This window comes from Megalops cyprinoides, chromosome 13 (assembly GCF_013368585.1).
Source record: "Megalops cyprinoides isolate fMegCyp1 chromosome 13, fMegCyp1.pri, whole genome shotgun sequence".
Lineage (NCBI taxonomy): Eukaryota > Metazoa > Chordata > Actinopteri > Elopiformes > Megalopidae > Megalops > Megalops cyprinoides.
Genome location: NC_050595.1, coordinates 2,801,290 through 2,821,418, shown reverse-complemented (window position 1 = coordinate 2,821,418; position 20,129 = coordinate 2,801,290). Strand labels below are relative to the sequence as shown.

The 20,129-nt window shown below is 45.7% G+C and overlaps 1 protein-coding gene across 1 annotated transcript in view; it reads right to left on the bottom strand.

The window, feature by feature from the left end:
- The window catches only part of LOC118788044 (zinc finger protein 536-like), a 90,312-nt gene extending 71,242 nt beyond the window's left edge, over positions 1-19,070 (bottom strand). The window contains exon 1 of the mRNA XM_036543878.1: positions 18,968-19,070. The gene's annotated coding sequence lies outside the window, so the exon portion shown is untranslated. The remainder of the gene's footprint in view (positions 1-18,967) is intronic.
- Between the last annotated feature and the right edge of the window lie 1,059 nt (positions 19,071-20,129).

Genomic DNA, 20,129 nt, shown 5'->3' with positions numbered 1-20,129 from the left:
CACAGAGGTACCCATCTTCAGAGTCTGCGGTTAATATTCACTGTTTTGAGCAACGTGACAAACAACCCGATTTTGCAAATTGCTCTGTTGCTCTGCAACCTACAGCTCAAATTACAGTGGTAACCGTGGTATCCTTGGCTGTGTACATTATATACACACACACGCTAATGTGCAGATATTGAAGTGGTGTGTGCACCTGTATGCATGTGTTTTGGTACATATTGTACCTTTTAGCTATTAGCTAAAAATGGTTTGAATACAGCTGGTTCCACAATTGCATACTTTAGCAATACTGTAGATGTATGTATGTCTGTAATGTAATTCCTTCCTGAACTGCAAAACTAAGAAAGCACATGGTTCACATTTAATGTGTAATACATCATGAATTACAACAAAGCCATTAGGAATAAACAGGTTATGTAAAAAAAAAATCAACCATTTAATGTGAGTGAGCAACATCGGCTTCAAATCATTGTTTGGTCCTTGCCACAACAAATAAGTAATGTCATTCACACGGGGCGTGTCAATCAAATATTAGTTTTAACTATGCTTACAATGAGCAAGAAACACCAAATAACCATGTCTGTTGCAATGTTAATCTGTCGCTTGTGTGCTGGTGGATTCCAGAACAAATGACATTAGTACAACGAAATGTGAATTTTACTTTTTCTCTGACTAAAAAGGATTATTAGCTGTACTAATGAGGTTAGAAATGGTAGTTCCCAGCAAGATAAACAAAAACGATGCCAAAATCAGTCACATTTAAACAGGAAAGAAGCCCGGTGCTGACAGTAGAGGCGCCGGGTCCCTGGCTTCACTCAGTACAGGTACAAAGAGCTGGGCGACTTCAAACTCGGCCCAAATTATACCTGGCCCCACAGGCGGAGATAAAGCTATGAATGCATCGCTGCGGTTTCAAACGCCTCCTTCGCCTGACGGTGAGTGAGGCCGGGGGCCCTGTCTCAGAGCCGGACAATGCTCCGCGCTTCTGAGGTAGGACTGAGCATCACCTGTCAACAGGTGTTTTCAGCTCTCAGGCTCATCTCCGCAGATTAGCGCCGGACACAAAGGAATATGCCTGTTCATCCCTGCGTCCCGCTGACTGCCGGAGATGCCAGAGAGGCAGATTCCCACAGTGCGCGGCCTCGTTTGGGGCGGGGTGGAGCGGCAGGCCAGAGCTGGAGAGCTCAGCATCTTTAACCTGTCTCAGAGTAAGCGCGCTCAGAGGAAGGGCTCCAACACAAGCCCTAAATGAACTCAGTTTTACCCCTTTCCTATGACGCGGCTGTGGTCTGAAATGTACGACGGTGTTTACAGGAACCGCGACAAACATTGTGTGTTTCGAGGCACACACAACAAGAGCACAAACGCTCACCCAGCAGCCGAACACGCTGACCCCAGATCAGTTTCGTCTTCAGCTCAGCTCAAAGCTGTCTACATAATGGAGGTTTCCTCTGTATCTGGTGATAGCAGACTTGATGGTGTGAGAAAACCTCCGATTGCTTTGTTCACATGCAAAGTGACATGTGGAGAAACCTACAACCTGAAAGAAAGCACTGGGGAAATCCTCAGATCAGTGATACCAAATGCTCAGAACAAAAAGACACCCGATTTCCCTCCAAACATCTCACTAGGTTCCTAGGGATACGACTGGGCGTTTCTCGAAGGAATACTGAGTCCGTTCTCCAAACGCCTCCTGAATTTTCTGGCAACTCTGGTATCATGAACGCGTGTGCGTTGCAGGTTAGGAAAAGGAAGTTGTGTACAAACTGCAAATGTCAATTCATCAGTCTAAAGGTTGCCAGATCAGGCAATAATGACTCAGAGATGATCCAAGAAGGGGGGAAGTGTTATCTTTACATCTTCCGCAAATCTGATTCAGCCAGTATATTAATCCCCCCCCCCCCCCTCACCCACCCCACTCCGACCCCCCCCACAACCCCCCCTTTTCTGTTTGCCCCCTCATCACCGTTCCCTGTGTTGGGAGCTTCAGACTGTAATACATAATAGCCACGGTCATAGCCCTGATCACGCAATGCTCTGCTACAGCAGCAAAGGCCTCAGAACAATGGCCTTTCTGTTCCCATCTCTGCAGAGTCATTTGCTGTATTCATCTCTCCACGCTGCTGCCTCCATGTGAATTATACACGTATGTATGTATATGCAGTATATACTGTAAAATGCACACAAGTACGCGCACACACACGCACACACACAGAGCGAAAACTCTGTAACAAAATCCAAAGGGAATCCAACTTGGTTTGTGGCCTCAGTGTCACAGCGTACTGTGACCTTCTGTTGGGGCTGGAGGCGATGACATCACAAAGGCCGAAGCCGTTGTAACATTACAGAGGGCAGTGAGACTCAGGTGCACCACGAGATGTAGCCATGCTGCTGCCCGGCCCCACTTCGATACGTCCTTCTCTCTCAAAGTTAGCTGTTATTTCTAAAGCTCACACGGGACTCCACATGCACAGAGCAACTCCAAAAAGGCCTGGGCTCCTTCATTTCATACTGCTCAGGTCTCCCTCTGCCTGATACCGATATAATGGAAAATATCAAAATATCAGGAATAATTGCTGTTTTCTTCGCTCGGTAGAAGGGCAGATCTGGAGACGTCTGCATAATCACTGGAGCTGGGGCGTTGTTGTGACAGACAGAGGCCGCAGCTGAGGAAGGGCTCGGTTTGCGAATCCTCTAATTGTTGTGCGGCTAATTTAAAAAAAAAAAAAACAACAACGACTCTTCACACTCGCGACTATTTACCATCGCTTGTATGCATACATTGTAAATTAAATTGTGCCTCTGAGCCATGAGGAGTATAGTGCTACTTCAACATCCTCATCAGCTTTTCACGACTGCAGTCGGCACCTTCGAGTTTTCACTAAACAAATATACGGCCAATTAGAGCTACTTATTATGCCATGTAATGCCAAGCCGTGTAATTATTTAGCGTTATGCAGCTTTTTAATTGAATGACTGTCAACATCTTTTGAAAAAAGAGTACAGCTTTTTCTCCTGTAAAGGTACAAGGACAAACAATAAACAGGTTGAGAGTCTCAAGCCTTTGTAAAAAAAAAAAAAAAAAAAAGTAGGTCTGTCACGACAAAAGAGCCTCGTAAGCACTGAGGAACTGAACAACTTTCTTATCCGATGGCTTTGCATGGTTATGTGGAGAGAGAGTGCGAGGAGCTGATGCTCTGAAGGTTGTTCAGTTATGGTGGTTATGCAACTGAATGTCCAAAGAGCTGTTTAAAGACAGCACACATCCTGTTTAAGTAAGCGAAAAAAAAAAACCTTATCAAACCCATCAGGAAGCCAGACTTGACTGGAAGTGCTCTCGGTTCTCAGACTACCTTTCAATATCTCTATTTTCTTAACCGCTATTGTGTACAACTGTCTGTAAAAGTCAGGAGAAATGCTCTCTCTTTCTTTTCTCTGTCTCTCTCTCTAGCGCTCTCTGTCTCTCTCTCTCTCTCTCTCTCTCTATCTCTCTCCTCCCCCCTTCTCTTTCTCTCTCTCAGCAATGACAGAGGAACATTTGAGGCCCGTGATTAGGTACAGAGAGTATTTATTATGCACTAATTGCAGCGAGGAAGTCCGGTTGGAAGGCTACTCTCAGGAGAGAGGGTGGGGGAGACCTTTGGGAGATTGGGGCACATGTTTATTTATTGGACTTTAGCGGAAACGGTACAAGGACTCTTTTCTCATGGGATCAGATGCCTGCCAGGGAATTCAGAGAGGGGGGTGGGTGGGGGAGTGGGGTGTCCATGAGGCAAGCCTGCCTGATGAAACTATTTCATGAAACAATACACTTGCATAGTTTGCATGTAACCCATTTATAAGTGAGTATTTACTGAAGCCAGTCTGGTGAAGCAACCCACACTAGAGTGTAACAGTGGCGCCCCACCTGGGAAAGGAACACACCACCTACAGGTTTCCTCCTGACCTGCACGCCAAACCTTCCCCCGGTTAAAAACAGGTTGTGTTCCAAAACAAAAAACAAACCACCAAATGTCTGTGTCTGTGCAAAACAGCTGCCTCACAGAGAATATGAATTAAAATAAACAGGACCCTGTTTTACAGACAGGCCAGGCAGACGTGTCTGTGAGTGTGCACAGGAGAAAGCAAACCAACATTAACGTCTCTGGCACACTGTACTCCGAGGGTAAGTGGCTACGTTTGTCAGAGAAAACACACGTCCAGATTCAATCTAACTGCAGCTATCCTTCCTGACAGCCTTAAGAACAACACTTTAGCCATCTTTATTTGTTGAGTTCCAACTGCAGATTTATAGAGTTTGACAGATGGTGAAACAAGTGACAATGCTGTGCAAAGACCATTTTTGGTACTAAAAATGTGGGCCTAAATGCATGGCTGAGTGAGTTTCTCATCAGACGGAGTGAGTTTCTCATCTTTTTCTAGAAGTATATATTTGTATATTTTTCTATACATATCATAGGAAATTAAATATATTTAAATATAAAATAGATATATTTTGTATTTTTATATTTTATCTAAGTTTATTTTTACTGATTTTTCTGAATATATTCATATTTTCTGAGGGTATTTGAGTGTGACTTCTGGCTGCTGCTCTGCATTGCTGTCATTCTTGCCTGGCCTCTCGACCTTGAGAATGGCATCTTACTCATCCTCCCTCAAAGTCCTTCCAGCAGACATCAACAGGGATGGGGGGGGGGGGGGGTGGGAGCGGACCGTGCCAGGGGTGTTTAATGAAATCTGACCCCCTCTAAGTCCCACATCGACCAGAGGAACCTTGCCTCCCAGGAGGTGGGGGGTGGGGGTGGGGGGGATCCCACGGTTTCAGAGAAAAACACTGATTTCATTTTAATTGTCTTCCTATTCTGCCACACGCTTGCTAATTATAGATATTTCGCAAGCATTCTGTTTTGGGTGTATTCAGCAGATGCTGCAAGCTTGCAAGCATGTTGTTTAAGTATTACTGAGACTGCCGCGGTAAACATGCACGCCCACAGTAGTCTGTGCACGAGCAGTTCATGGCGGGTCAGGACTTCTGAAGATTATTCCTCCATATGTAACAGCATCATACCGCATGACTGATTCTGCATATTATGCCCATGCCATACATGTAGCTTACTTTAATAAAATCTAATCGCCGAGCAGCCGAATATCCGCTTCCCCTCTCATCCACACAAAAATGCACTGATGGATATAGATAGGTAGATATAAATATCTACGAGAGCGGAGCCTTAGCGAGCCTTAGCAGGGGAAGCAGCAATCTGAACCACAGCTCCTGTCTGAATCTGCTGTCCCACAGGCTGCCTCAGCCTGTTATTGTAATACCAGACATCACTCCAGATCTCCCACGTCCTACAGCTGGGAACTCTCAGCAACCATCTCCTGCCACAGCCTCGCTAACACCGCTAACAATAACCCCTCCCTGTCAGACACCCTCAGCAGGAAGTGAAGGAGTCTGGGATACATACAGGGGCAGGTTATCCGTGCACTCCGCCGCCCCCCAATCCCCCCCACCCCCACCGCACCCCCCCCGATCGTACCCGGGCTGTCTCGGGAGCCGCACGGCTTGTTCCACCATGTCCCCCCCTCCTGCCACCTCTTCCCTCCCCTCACATGTGATTAAGCTAACAATGTGCCCTTATTTGCTATGCAGATTTCGCAGGCCCCAGCGCAGCTGTGCCTGAGAGCAGGCCGAGCACTGGGTAATGCGATCGCACAGCAGTCAGTAACCGCAATCTCCATCAAACCCAGGTGTGCTGCTCGCCTCCCCTCTGACTCCTTCCAAGCTGTTTCCGCCCCCCCTACACACACACACACACACACACACACACACACACACACACACACACACACACACACACACACGCATGCACTCACACATACACACACACACACGCATGCATTCACACACACACACACACACACACACACACACACACACACACACACGCATGCATTCACACACACACACACACACACACACACGCATGCAATCACACACACACACACACACTCGCATGCATTCACACACACACACACGCATGCACTCACACACACACACACACACACACACACACGTATACACACACACACACGCATTCACACACACACACACACACACACATGCACTCACACATGCACACACACACACACACACGCACACACACACACACACACGTACGCATGCTCGTTCACACACACACACTCACATCCCTGTAACTCCTACACGGTGCCATCATAATCAAATCTGGAGCAAAAACCACTGCCATTTTTTTCCCAATTAATTATAGGCTGAAACTGATGTAAATGTATTCGGAGAGCATCTTCAAAATAGGTCGGCGTACAGTTTTTTTTTCTGTTCTTATCACATTTAAATGTCAACATGGTGCAAAACTCTACAAATTAGATCAGGCAGAAGGCAACCCCCCCCCCCTCCCCCCGTTACCATTTAAACCTTCATCTGAGAGAAAGGGGCCAGGTGAAAATCACACCCCATGGAGAAAAAAAGCCAATATTTTGACTTTCAGACTCATTTTAATACAGATATTACTGCCAACCATCACCTGAGAATTCCCCAGAAAAAAAACAATATTCTAAAATCCCAAACAATGCACCGAGCCTCATGAATTATGCATCCCTCACCTTTCTGTGCAACACACAGCTTTTTAGCATCAGTGCATAAAACCTCAGATCAGATTAATAAATTAACTCAGGGATCTTTTCTATACCGTTTTGAGAACGTCTCTGAAACTGTGCCTAGTATGCAAATAATGTATCCCTTTATCTGAAACCATGGCAGAACCATAAGCACTAAAAAGCGTAACAGGATTGTGACCTAAGTGTTATTTTTCTCAAGTTATTTGCTATTGTGCACATCGGAAAAGCAACCTAATCAAGAGGAAATGTGTCAAATTCTGATATTGTCTGTAATATGTAAACACACGTTTTTTTTTTCCCAAACAAAGGGTGAGACTTCCATTTCAGCTGAGATCAGGGTTCAGTTGACCTACGCGGTCAACTTGTGGTTAGAGTGTACCCGTTAACCCGGGAATTCAGATCAGAGACCTTGAAAATTGCACACACTGACTCCTTCCCTGGTGTTCAGAGATGCTGCACAGATGGATTGTGGGTAGTGGTCTCGTGATAGACTGGCATCCCATCCATCATGCTGCTTCACAGCACAGAGCCCTGGATTCACTCCGGTTCTGTGAGCTCCTTGGGCTTGGGCGAGACACTGTGTCACGCCAGGGCAACCTGAAGTATCATCAGGATGTGACGCTACATCAAGGCCATGCCTCGTTAACCCTCTCTCCTGTCTGCCTACCCCACCCGCAGCTCCAGGGCACCTTTATCGTGTGATTGGTTGCTATGGTGAAAAAAGCTGAAACCCTCTTCCCCATTGGCTGAAACTCTCCACTTGCCTTGGTGCTTTGGTTGGCATTTCCCTACCTGTTACTCTGAATGCATATTCCTACACTCTAATACTTTGTGTTTGTAAAAGAGCATGTGGCAAATAATTAAATAAAGGGTGATCCCTCTCCCTGACCTATACCCTGTCTGTGCTTTGCAAAGCCAGCTGCACCCCTGACCCCTTCACCCGCACCCTCCAAACATCCAAACGCTCTATTGTGATAGAAGTGTATGCACCCTTCTATAGCGATATATTATTGCCATTTAGCAGATGCTCTTATCTAGAAGAACTTACATAGATTATACTTTTATACATGTTATCCATTTATACAGCTGGATATTTACTGAGGCAATTCTAGGTCAAGTGCCTTGCCCAGGGGCACAGCAAGCACAGCAGCACAGCAAGCCCCAGTGCGGAATCGAACCGGCAACCTTTCGGTTACGAGCCCTGATCCTTACCACTATGCTACGCTGCCACTGCGGACACCCTTCCCGTCAGTCCACTCTGAAACTTGAGCCGAGGCACCTGATAAATCAGTCTCCCCATTCCCACACCCCTCCGCTGTCTCCAGACCATTAACCTGCACACGCCCTTGAACATTTGACCTTTGCCCTCAGACCACTCCCCCTCCCTCCAAACCCCACTGCTCGCATCTTCTCGCATCTTTATGTATCTGCCAGCCCCAGATATCACCCTTCTCTACTTTTCAAACCACACCCACCTGTCTGTCACGATGGCGGGCCAATGGCAGAGCAGTCAGCTTCAATCTCCACCTTCTCCTCCTGTCATCTATTTCCTCACAAAACGGTCTTAGCCAGGGTACTTTCAAATCTGACGTTTTCTTTTACAAAATATCCCCAAATACAGCTGGATATTTACACATTCAGGACATTTACACATACACATTTTTAAGGGGTACAACAGCAGTATCAGAGTTAGGTCTTGACCGTGAAACCTTCTGGATACACGTCTTGAACTCTAAATGGTGATGAAAGGCTGAAGCTTTAGGGAGGTACCACTGAAGCTGCCAACCACTGACTCATGAGGACCAATCAAAAGATACCACTCGCCACAGCAAAATGCAATGACCGGTTCATATCAGTGAGTCATTTCCTCATCTGACACTGCCCTCAACACTGACATCGAGCAGTGCCCTGGCCTGACAAGTGCATTTTACACCAAAGACCACCAAAAACCCCAATCCAAAATTCCCCTCTAACAGTAACATTTGCCTTTCACCAGGCAACATTTGCCTTTTGCCAGGCAACTGAAATGTGACAGGATCATATTTTCTTTCGAGCACAGAGAGATCCTGAGGGATTTATTGTCTTCTGTTTAAGTGAGTTTAAGTCAGGGGGAAACAGCAAAATTAAGATTAATACAGTTCATTACCAGATAAGCACTCAATGGTTGATATCACACTGGTGAGGACTGAGGACTCCAAGTTTAAACACATTCGTTCACAAAGCAACTATCTAGGGGGAACTTTTGTGTGAGCGTGTGTGCATGTGTGCGGGTGCGTGCGTGTGTGCATGCGTGTGTGCGCGGGTGTGCGTGCGTGTGTGTGTGCGTGTGCGTGCGTGTGCGCGCGTGTGCGTGCATGCAGGTGTGTGTGCGTGTGTGCATATGTGCGTGCAGGTGTGCATGCGTGTGTGCGTGCGGGAGTGCGGGTGTGCATGCGTGTGCGCGCGTGTGCATGCATGCAGGTGTGTGTGCGTGTGTGCATATGTGCGTGCGGGTGTGCATGCGTGTGTGCATATGTGCATGCATGCCTGCGTGTAAGAGACCGTGTCCATGCATGTATGTATTTATGTATGTGTGTTCTGTTATTTCTGTTTCAAAGAAATGTTATCATTTCAGTATTCAGTTACTTGACTCAATCTCCACCTCGCAGTACATTCAGAAATACACCGCTTTCGCTTCCCTCTGTACCGAATACACAGCATCCCATGTTGTGTGACTGCAGCAATCTCAGTGCTGAAACAGCGTTACAGCACACAGATGCGTGGCAGAGCCATCACACAGAAAGAAAAGATATCCCAGGGAATGCCCTAACATCCCAGGAAAACAGTTTACCAATTATTTTGAGCACCTGCTCACAGAAACGTGTACGAGTTCGCAACCTTCCGATCAGCTTCACAGCACTGCAGGGCTCCAGGAGCAACCCGTGAGGACACCACCACGGGTTTCTTATTTAGCTCCAGTGATCCCGTGTCTCAGATGGGTAAGAGCAATCAAGCCCCAGAGGTGAGCGCCCAATAAACGGCACCTCGGGCTCTCTGCTGTTTCTGCTGAGTTCACTTACATCCCTCAGGCACACAGACTCAGGGCTAAGAGACACAGAGAAACACACAGACAAAGCTCGCTAAAGAGGAGTGGGACCAGAGCAGCCATGCATCTAACCCCATGGTTCACTATGCTTATCACAAGCAGAGGGGTTGTCTGACAGAGGGAAAGAGGCTCAAAAACCTTTATGCTCCTCTCTTGATCTTTTTTCATCCTTATTGTCAAAACATTTTTTTGGGACAGATCAGTTGAAAAGCACCAGCAGGACAGTCACACTCTACGACTTGTTCTTCTGTGGACATCCTTCTCTTCTGAAGAGGATTTGGTGAGACCGCAGATTCACATAGACATAGAGACAGAATCAAAAAATATTCCTGTTGTCAGTTATTTAATTTTGTCAGATGAATAAAATAAATAAACATTCCAGATCTGATATTCCAGATTTTATCTGAGGTGGTTGTAGGTAAAGGAGAAGAGACATTGCCTATGATCTAATGAAGAGACCTGTTTGCAGAAACTGAGGTCAACGCTTGGCGTTGATTACGTGTTGCTTTCACAGGGAGGTGCAGAGCAGGCGTAGGGGTTGCTGAGACTTTTCTCGCACCCCCTACGGGGGGTTCAATGCGATCGAGAATCCAAGCTCGAAAACGTCTCCGGGTCCCACAGCGTCGCCCTCTGGTCTCACGTGATCTCAGCATCATGCGTGATCTCAGCGTCACAGAGGGTAAGCCGGCAGTCTAATTAACGGGCAGACCAGGGGGCCGGCAGAGCTGCCAATCACGGACGACAGAAAAGAGCCGGCGAATAGCGTTGGCCTGGGGGTTCGGCCCAGATCTGCCAGCACTGTACTGAGAGCCTAGGAGAGCCTGAGAGCTCCAAACGCCTGCATTTACCTGGTCCATTGCAGGAGATCACGTCTGCTGTACAAAACCTGCTAATAATTATAACACCAGTGAACCTAGCTCTGCAACTCCCGTGGTTTCTTTTTATTGTGAATGATCAGCCAAACTGAGTATATACTTCAATGTGTGATCTTGCTTATAGTACTCACTATCATCTCTCGTCCAAGTGGGAATTACTTAAATACAAATGCGCTTGCATCTGGGCCAAAAAATGCATTTGGCAACACCAAGTAATGCATTTGCCTCCTTTAAATGTCTTAATTACAGTGAGACTCACAACTGTAGCATGGTCTGAAAACATAACATTTTTTCCACTTGCTATTCACATTGCAGCATAGATATACGCCTCTAACCCAAATAAGTAAACTTGAACAGTGATCCAGTAATTGGAACAAGCTATATGTCCTTTGGTGCATTTTGGGAACTGAGATTAATTCAGTTGGATGACACCACTAAATTGTATCTGGGAAAAAAAAGACAAGAGGAAAAAAGAAAAATCACATTTGGAAGTGAAAGCTGCACTAGGGAATATGTGATGAATCCAGGTCTTAAGAGCGTACCAGTGAGTAAAATAAGGTTGAACCTCAGTAGGATCAACATCCAGGGCAAAACCACACTGAGGAGGCAGAGAGCGAGACAGAGACAACCATCTGTAATTAGGACAAACAGCACTGAAAGCGAGTTCAAAGATAATTGTTTTTGGAGGGGCGTGTGACTGGGTGTGAAGCATCCCATGGTGGCCAGCATATGTGTGTGTGTGTGTGCGTGTCATAGAGAGAGTGACAGGGAGATAGAGGGAGAAAGGCAGAGCAGGGAGAGATGGAAAGAGAAGCAGAGGGAAAGAGAGGGTGATGAAGGGAAGGAGGGCAAAAGACGAGAGAGGGGGGGGGAGAGAGAGAGAGGGAGAGAGGGAGAGAGAAAGAGAGAGAGAGGGAGAGAGGGAGAGAGAGAGAGGGGGAGAGAGAAAGAGAGAGAGAGGGAGAGAGGGAGAGAGAGAAAGAGGGGAGAGAGAAAGAGAGAGAGAGGGAGAGAGGGAGAGAGAGAGAGAGAGAGAGAGGGGAAGAGAGGGAAAGAGAGGGAAAGAGAGGGGAAGAGAGGGAAAGAGAGGGGAAGAGAGAGAAAGAGAGGGAAAGAGGGGAAGAGAACAGAAAGAGAGAGAAGGGGAGAGAAGACAGGAATGGGAGCTAGTAAGCCCACCCAAAGTAACAACGAGGCGGGACACTGAGGGTGAACGGTGCATGAGAGGACAATCGTAACCCACAGGAGCGAGACACAGAAGTTGTGAAGAACACCAGCCGTCCCCTAGGCTCTCACCCTCTGACAGAGGCCCACTGCTACCCTGCCTTACAACACGTATAGGAACTGAGAACGGTAAAAGCTTATTCAGAGATACAGGTGGTAGATCCCAGGGACTTCCACAGACAGGCCCAGGAATGTCCAAAGGACCCCTGTGATGAAGCCCTGAGACCAGCAGGAGATGGAATCAGACAGGGGTCCCATCTGGGACTGAAACCAGCAACGCTTTCATCAAGAGTAACATGCTCTAACTTTTACACTACCACTCTGATGCAGCCAGTGAGGGTATTTCTACTGTAGCTCCTCACTCCCCCAAATTCTTCACCTAAGTATCATTTATGATTGGCAGTTACAGACAAAACAGTCTTCAGTATGCTTTGATAACCTCAAACCTGTAAAAAACACACAACACACAACCGCTTTACTGATGCAATAACTCAGGGCAAGGTTCTGTTTTTGGCATTGTGATCATGCACTCCAGAGCTCAGCAATGTGTTTAATCAAATGCACGCACGCACCCCTCTCCTCACCAGGGAGGGTAATGCGCCTCTTTTTTACTGGTCACGTGAGCTTGTCACTCTTCATGTCTCTGAAGGATTGGCATATTTGTGTTTCGGTAGTTTCAGTTGAGGGATAAAAATACACGCAGACACATTCAGATGAGCAAAGGAAAGGGAGGAAAAAAAAAAACATGTGTCCTTCAACAGCAGCGTTGTTATTCTGCATTTGCTCTCCCTGCCAATAATACTTGGGAATAAACGGATATGCGAATTTTCCCCCATTGTGTTAAAATCTGCTTCTATATTTAGTTTGTTTCATGTTACTCAGGGCAATTGTTTGATGTTCTGAATTTCTTTGCTTGAATTGTAAAACCTCATATTGTGTGTATGTGCATTTGCGTGCGTGAAATAGTTTATTAAAAAAAAACATAAATATGTAACCGGTTTGGGTGCACACCAAGATTTCATATTCTGTCATATATTCATATTCTATTCCGTGCATAGTGTTCATTAAAACATTAATCAGTCCTTAATCAGAGGATTAATAACTTGTTGTTTTCTTTATAAAACCATTAATAATGTGACATTAATATTTCATGTCGATGGGCTTTTTAGGGGGTACGAGCATTGCACTAGTTTAATGTGCATTAATCACGCTTTGTTAAAGACAAATGAATTCATTCATGTTTATTAATACAACCTCCGAGAAAACAATACTCTTTGCTTTATTAAAAACTTATCAATAAAGTATTTATCAAAGAGCGAGATTCAGAGACAGCAGGGCTGTGGTTGAGGACCGCAGTCAGACCGCCGGGGGCAAAAGTTCATTAATGTCTCTGCTGAGGGCCAAGCATGCTGGGAAGAACCACGCGCAATGATCGTACAAGAGCTAGCGGGCAGGTGGGTGAGTCTTTCCCTATTTTTTTTTTTTCTTTTTAAACTAATTATTCTGCCGATTTGTTAATCAAAGCAAAATAAATATTGCTCTTTGTTCGCTCTATTTATTTAAAGGAGCGCGCAGTTTTCCCAAAATACTCCTCTTCTCCGAATACTGTGTAATTAGATTGTGCCTTCAGTGGGAACGAGAGGTGCGGTGCCGGTTAGTGCCGTTTCATCACTGGGCAAAACGGAAGGGTGTAAGGCAGAGGCGTCACGGGGGCCTAAAACGCAGGCAGCACAGGGAGGTTCCCCTTGCGTGCATTTAGAGACGGCGTTCCCCAGGAGCTCAGGTGACACACACTACTACACAAGAGAGATGGCTGCACTTTCTTTGAATGGCCCTATTACCACTGTTAGAACACACCCCATCTCCTATTAGTGACAAATGGTGTCTTTTTATTAAAGTGGTTAGGAAACAGAGAGCATTATATATTCATTTGTAGAGCTTGAGGTTATTTGGAAATCTTTGATTTGATGCACTTTAAGTGCACTCACGATGTATTTGCTTTTGTTGTTTTGAATGAGTTTGTCTTTACATATGAGTGCAAAAAAGGAATTTTATTGCCACCTGTTCACTTTGTGCTTATTATCTGTTCAGTAACTGTTTCAAAAGCAAATCGTAAGGTGGATTAGTAGTACATTCATTCTAACCGCGTAAACAGGCCCTTAAAATAGAGTGTGACCAGAAGGCCAAGCGGGGAGGTCATGTTTAGCACATGCACAGACTCACGAAATGCCACTTTTTTAGAGGAAAAGCGGAATGTGGAAAAAAGCTGAGAGTGTGAATTCTGTCCCATCTGCTTCTCCAAAAAAATAAGTTCCATCTGAGAAACAGCTAAACAGCCAACACAAGCAGGGACTTTCGTCAGCACACGGAGTCGCTTCAGAGTCTTCATACTTACGCACTTTAGCTGAACCGTACTCTGTGAGTGACAAAACAGATATCACCTCCCTGCCGGTGCACTTACTTTTTATTTTACCGTTCTGTCGCTCCACATGTTACTCTCTATACCCCACCTGTATCTGTAACATGTCAGTCTGACACCTATTCAAATTTTGTAAATCTGTTCACGCAACGTGACCACATGTGTGCATGCATGTCTGAGAGTAACATCTCACAGGAGGGCGTCTCCACTGACAGAACAAAAGAGTCTCCACCAAGAAACCGTCAAAATTAAAGGGAAAAAAAGCGGGAACTCGTATAAAAGAAAGAACAGTGGAAGAGAGGGGGAAGGAGGCGACTCGGGCCCGAGATCCTCCGCTGTTCGCACGTCTTTCTCTCTCAATCGACCCGAGTGACGCGCGGGCGAGACGGCGAGGGACCCGCTCCCCGCGTTCAGACGGGCGCTGATTTCATCATCCGGGCTAAAAAACTCGGGACTTAAAAACGGAATCAGATATTAAAAATGACAGGCCGTATGAGCGCGCCGAGCGAGGGTGCGGAGCAGGGGGGGAGAGAGGCAGGCAGTCTGTCAGGGCGAATTAGACACAATCTGGGGAGACTGAAGGGGAAGGTGATTGTTATTAAACGCTGGGGCAGCGAGAGAGAGAGAGACAGAGAGAGAGAGAGAGAGCCAGGCGTGGCCATGCATACAAAGAACAGGAAACCGGCGGTTTAATTCAGGAAGTGCTTACGTTACGCGGCGCAACGACGGAGGAGAAACCTCTGCCGCTAATAAACTGGAAGTTACTTTGATAAGGGTCAAAGGTCAGTCTCTGGAAGGAAGCCTGTTTCATCCCCCAGAACCTCACCATTACTATTCCTGAAGATGGGCCTGGAATATACCAACTTAGGTACTTTATATATCCGGCATCCTTAACTCTAATTAACAAATAAATGCAAGCTATTAACTCATAAACAACTTATACAGGATACATTACATTACAGTCATTTAGCAGACTGTCTTATCCAGAGCAACTTAGATTGGCTGCAATTTTTACATGTTAACTATTTAGACAGCTGGATATTTACTGAGTCAGTTCTGGGTTAAGCACGTTGCAAAAGGGTACACCAGCAGTGCCCCAGAGGGGAACTGAACCTGCAGCCTTTTGGTTACAATCCTGCACCTTTCCACTTTAGTAAAAGTTAAGGATGTCAAATACATAAATAGACCAAAGCTAGAATACATATATAGTACAGATATACAGATATTTATCAGTACAAACACAATTTAAAATCACACACACCAGTTACATGACCCACTACGACGCTCTGTAACAGCCTGGATCAGAGACTCAGGCCTGGCTGTCACAGGTCACCGAGGACCCTGCTGTCCTTTGGAGCACCCCTCAGTGACAGAAACATGCCTCTCAGATCCGCTCAGACCTCAGGGGGATATCTACAATATGCTCTCAAAGAGAGAGGGGTTGAGTTTGAATGACACAAGGAGACGTTAATCTGCACTAATATGGCCTGTAAGGCATACTTGTTCTGACACTGAACACCCCCAACCTCGTCTCCCAGCCCCCATAGAAACTGCTCTTGTGAAACCCCTATCACACATGAGAGTTATGCATACATGGAAAAATAAGTCACCAGAGACATACAACTCCCAGTATATACGTTAAAAGCACAAAATTCTTAAAAATATACATGATGTCCTTGTTCATTTTTTTTCTGTCAAAATGTGTGGCCAGCGGCTGTTTCAGTTTGAGTCCTATGTTTTTTGCACCACATGTTGAAATTGGATGGCAGACCAAAAGCATAACATATTGCACATAAACATACATAAGATACCACAGGGGCGAATGCATAAAACTCCAGGATGTCTGGCCGCCAAACTTGTTATCTTCCATCAATGCAGGAATGAGCAATACATAAAAATAATTCCCCAGTCTCGCTGCAAAGGACACGGCACTGCCAAGGCTGATCCATCCAATGAAATGAAATATGCAAATGATGGTAAATGAGGTCACAATGGCCAGCAAACAACACGGGAGAGCATGGTGTTCCGTGAGGCGCTATGCTACAGAGGCATTGTTAGCCCTCATATCTCAGGAGTGCAATACGCTCACCGTTTTCCTTACTTACTTACTAGCATTTTCATGTAGTCTAACTTAACATGTTCAGTTGTGTTGAAAATCTAGTAACGTGTAAGTCATCTCTGTGCAGAAGATAATCAATCACTCCTCACTCTCCACCCCCGCCTAAAGACCAGATGCAGCCAGGTGCTAAGGTTTGATGGCTGCACGTCACATTAACGATATGCAAATCACAAAGGGGGTGTTTTTACCTGTCTTTCGTGACAAATACCTCCTGGCGTACACTTCTATGCATCGCTAAAGAATAGAATTCGCACGTCACAATATAGTGTCATGCACACACCCCCAAGTTTGCACATTACAAGTAACTGAGGAGGCAATGCTGAGGTCTAAAACAGGGTTTCCACAGTTTCACGCTGATATTTCCCATAATGTGGTTTCTACTGTCACAAAAAGGCAATGTTTCTCCTGAGTAAGAGGAAGAACCGTGATATCAAATCACCAGATCCCGTTCAAACAGGTCTTTGCCCCTTTCAAAATAGCAATCATTCAGTCACATGATTTATTTAATTCATATTTTCTCTTCACTCATTTGAAGAATTACTTTTCTTTTAACATACTGTGATCCTGAAGTGCTTACCAGCCTGGAGTAATGAAAACCAGATCAGTGTCTATAAAATCATGAGCTTTTATGACGTCTCTCTCTCTCAGCATCCAATGCCATATTCCTCAAGGAAAGGCATGTTTGGCCAGTGTCAGCATTCATGCGCTTTTTATGTTGTGTGAAGTGGGCTGAAACTCAAGAGCTGGGAGTTTAAACACTTAAAACACCTCTGGAGATATTAGCGCATGCTACCTTGGGGCATGATAACTTACTGTTACGTGCTGAGCTGGGAGAGGGTGAGGGAGAGAGGGAGACAGAGAGAGAGAGAGAGAGATAAAGAGAAAGGGAAAGACAGAGAGATAGGGCAAGAGAGAGAGAAAGAGAGAGAGAGACAGAGAGGAAGTGAAAGAGACAGAGGGTAAAAGAGAGACAGAGATAGAAAGGGAGAGATAGGCTGAGAGAGAGGGAGAGAGAGAGTCTTACAGCACATGCCTCAGATTTCAGAGGGATTCAATGGTGAAGAATAAGGGAATGCTCCAGATTCTCTCTGCAGTGATAACAAAAAGGAAAATAACACTCTTATTCCCAAGGCTTTAGGGATAAATAAATTTCCTCATACTTGTGCACAAATCATTACCGAACATGAAGATCTTTACTACTATTCCACTGAGTGTGTCATCTGTTACATAGGAAACTGTTATAAGTAACTCTGTAACACTGCTACAGAAAGAATCCATTACAACAGATGGTGTACTGTGCCACTGCCTCAGCAAGTAAGCATTTAAACATTACATGTAACTGTGCTACAGTAATAATCATGTACATGTAGATAGAACTCTGCTACAGAACACGCACTGTTCCACTACTACAGGTATAGCCCGATTAGAACAGATGTACTGTTCAGAAAGTAACCATTAACTGACCAGCTGACCATGTAAAACTATTACCGGAACAGGCGGTTCAAACTGCTACAGGATGTAACTGTTAAAACATGACATGTAACTCTGCTACAGGAAGAAAATGTTAAAATAAGAGTCTGTGAACTACCACAGGAAGAATTAAAATAGAACAGTCTACACTTAAAGCAAATATTCTGAATTTTGTGTAATGAATACTTTTTGTCTGTCTTCGACATACAACACCAGATATCTAAAAGAGACCAAGGTTTAAAAGCATATTAATTTTTAATGCCTGCTCAGCCTATAACTCTATTACTATGTGTTTATTGGCCAAAAGCCTCTGTGGTCCCCCTCCTTGGGTTGTGTGTAAGTGCTATAAGCATTGCTCTTAAATTTCGCATATGCTTATCTATATTTCTGCATGTCGTTCTATGTTTACAGTTACACTCACTCACAACTGTAATATAAGTTACAATATAAGTTATAATAAAGAGCAGACAATTGTAATATGAGTTTTATAATTTTCTGATATTCTGACGATTCTCTGTGCTCTTCCTGTGTATTTGTATACTCCTCTTTTATTCATCGGAACGCATAGCTGGTAAAACCATGCCTTTAAATGCAGAGCAGAGCACGATATGAGGGATGTTTTTTTTTTTTTTTTTTTTTTTTGCGGTGCATAAATTAATGCCTCCACCAGCAATAGGTGTAGAGGTGTGTGTGTGTGTGTGTGTGTGTGTGTGTGTGTGTGTGTGTCTCACCTGCGGTACTGCCCGTGAGCGTCTGTCTGTTTGCAAACAGCAAACAAAGAGTAACGGAGAGCTTGGGACACAGAGCTGTGAAATGACTGGCTTTGTGATGGGCGAGGAATCGACTTGATTTGAGGGCAGCTTTGGGGGGGGGGGGGGGGGGGGGGGGGGGGGGGGGGGGGGGGGGGGGGGGGGGGGGGGGGGGGGGGGGGGGGGGGGGGGGGGGGGGGGGGGGGGGATACGCTCTACGGAGCCGCGCTCCGCCTGATACGGACTCGTACGTGTTACAGCCCACACAGGGTGCTCGTGAAGATCAATACGCCAAAACATTTTAACCATCAAAACGGGGGGAAAGCACCCTGTGACAGGTGTGACTGTCAGACGCGAGGCCTGTCTTACCTTAGCACACTGACGGCATCGCTGTCTCAGACCTGTCTGTCAGGTTAGAAAACACCCCAGCAACGCGGTGGTACAGTGGTACAGGATACGGCCTGGGGGGGGGATGTCCCGGTGTCCTGTCATGAAAGAAACAAAGAAACAGTGAGGGAGCGGGGGGGGGGGTGACAGGAGAAAGGGGGGGGTTAGAAAGATGATATCATGCCAAATGTAGCAAATTCTCTAAATCGCAGCAAATACAGAGGTCAAGGAGACTCGGCGGAAAAGGTCAAACATGAAATCGAATCTCAGGGCCATGTGGCAGGATGAAAATCTATTGCCACCTTACCCCCCCATCGGTGAAAAGCTGCGAGCAACTAAATATTGCAAAGCGCTGTGGGGATCGTTCATTTTCATCAGATCAATAAGGGCTTATATTTATCAGCTGCCACTTCTGACAACCCTTTACTTCATTTTCTAAGACCCCCCCCCCCCCCCACACCGCCCCCCCATCACTGTGCCCTCCTCACACACTAAACCTGACTCTTCATCTGAGACAGAAGCAGACCTTCAGAGCTATTCACATCTCCAGTCAAAATCCCATCCAGAGCCACTTTTTTTTCCCAGAGAATCATGGGTAGTTATGGCTGTACTGACAGGCGGGTCCTGCCTCACCCCCTTTGTTCCCGGGCGCCGGGCACCAGCTGACACATTAACCTATCTGGCACGAACGGCCACCTTCCCTCCAGCTGCCATTTTAAAAAGTCGCCCTTTAGCGGCGAGAAGTAAAACAGAGCCAGAGGGTGTATTTAAAAAAAAAAAAAAACGGAGTTAAAATAACTCCATGCATAGTCATCTGTGCAACAATATTTGCTATCAGGCATTCTAAATAGATTATCACTGGTCCATCTGTGTCATTATTGATTTATAAGGCTTTAAGCTGCTTTGGTAAGGGAAGCATGCCCGCAACAGTGCAGGGATTCTTGTTGAAAATCGGCATGGCAAAACGCAGAAAACTCCCTCCTTACAGCTGCCAGCCAGAGGAAGGGAAAAATAGGATGGACTCGGCTAGCGCTCGATATGTGCATTCGTAAAACTTGATGCCTTATTTTTTTTACAATGAGCAGAGGAGAGGGCCAGGAAATGAAAAACAACAACAAAAAAAAAAACAAGGGACGTCATTAAC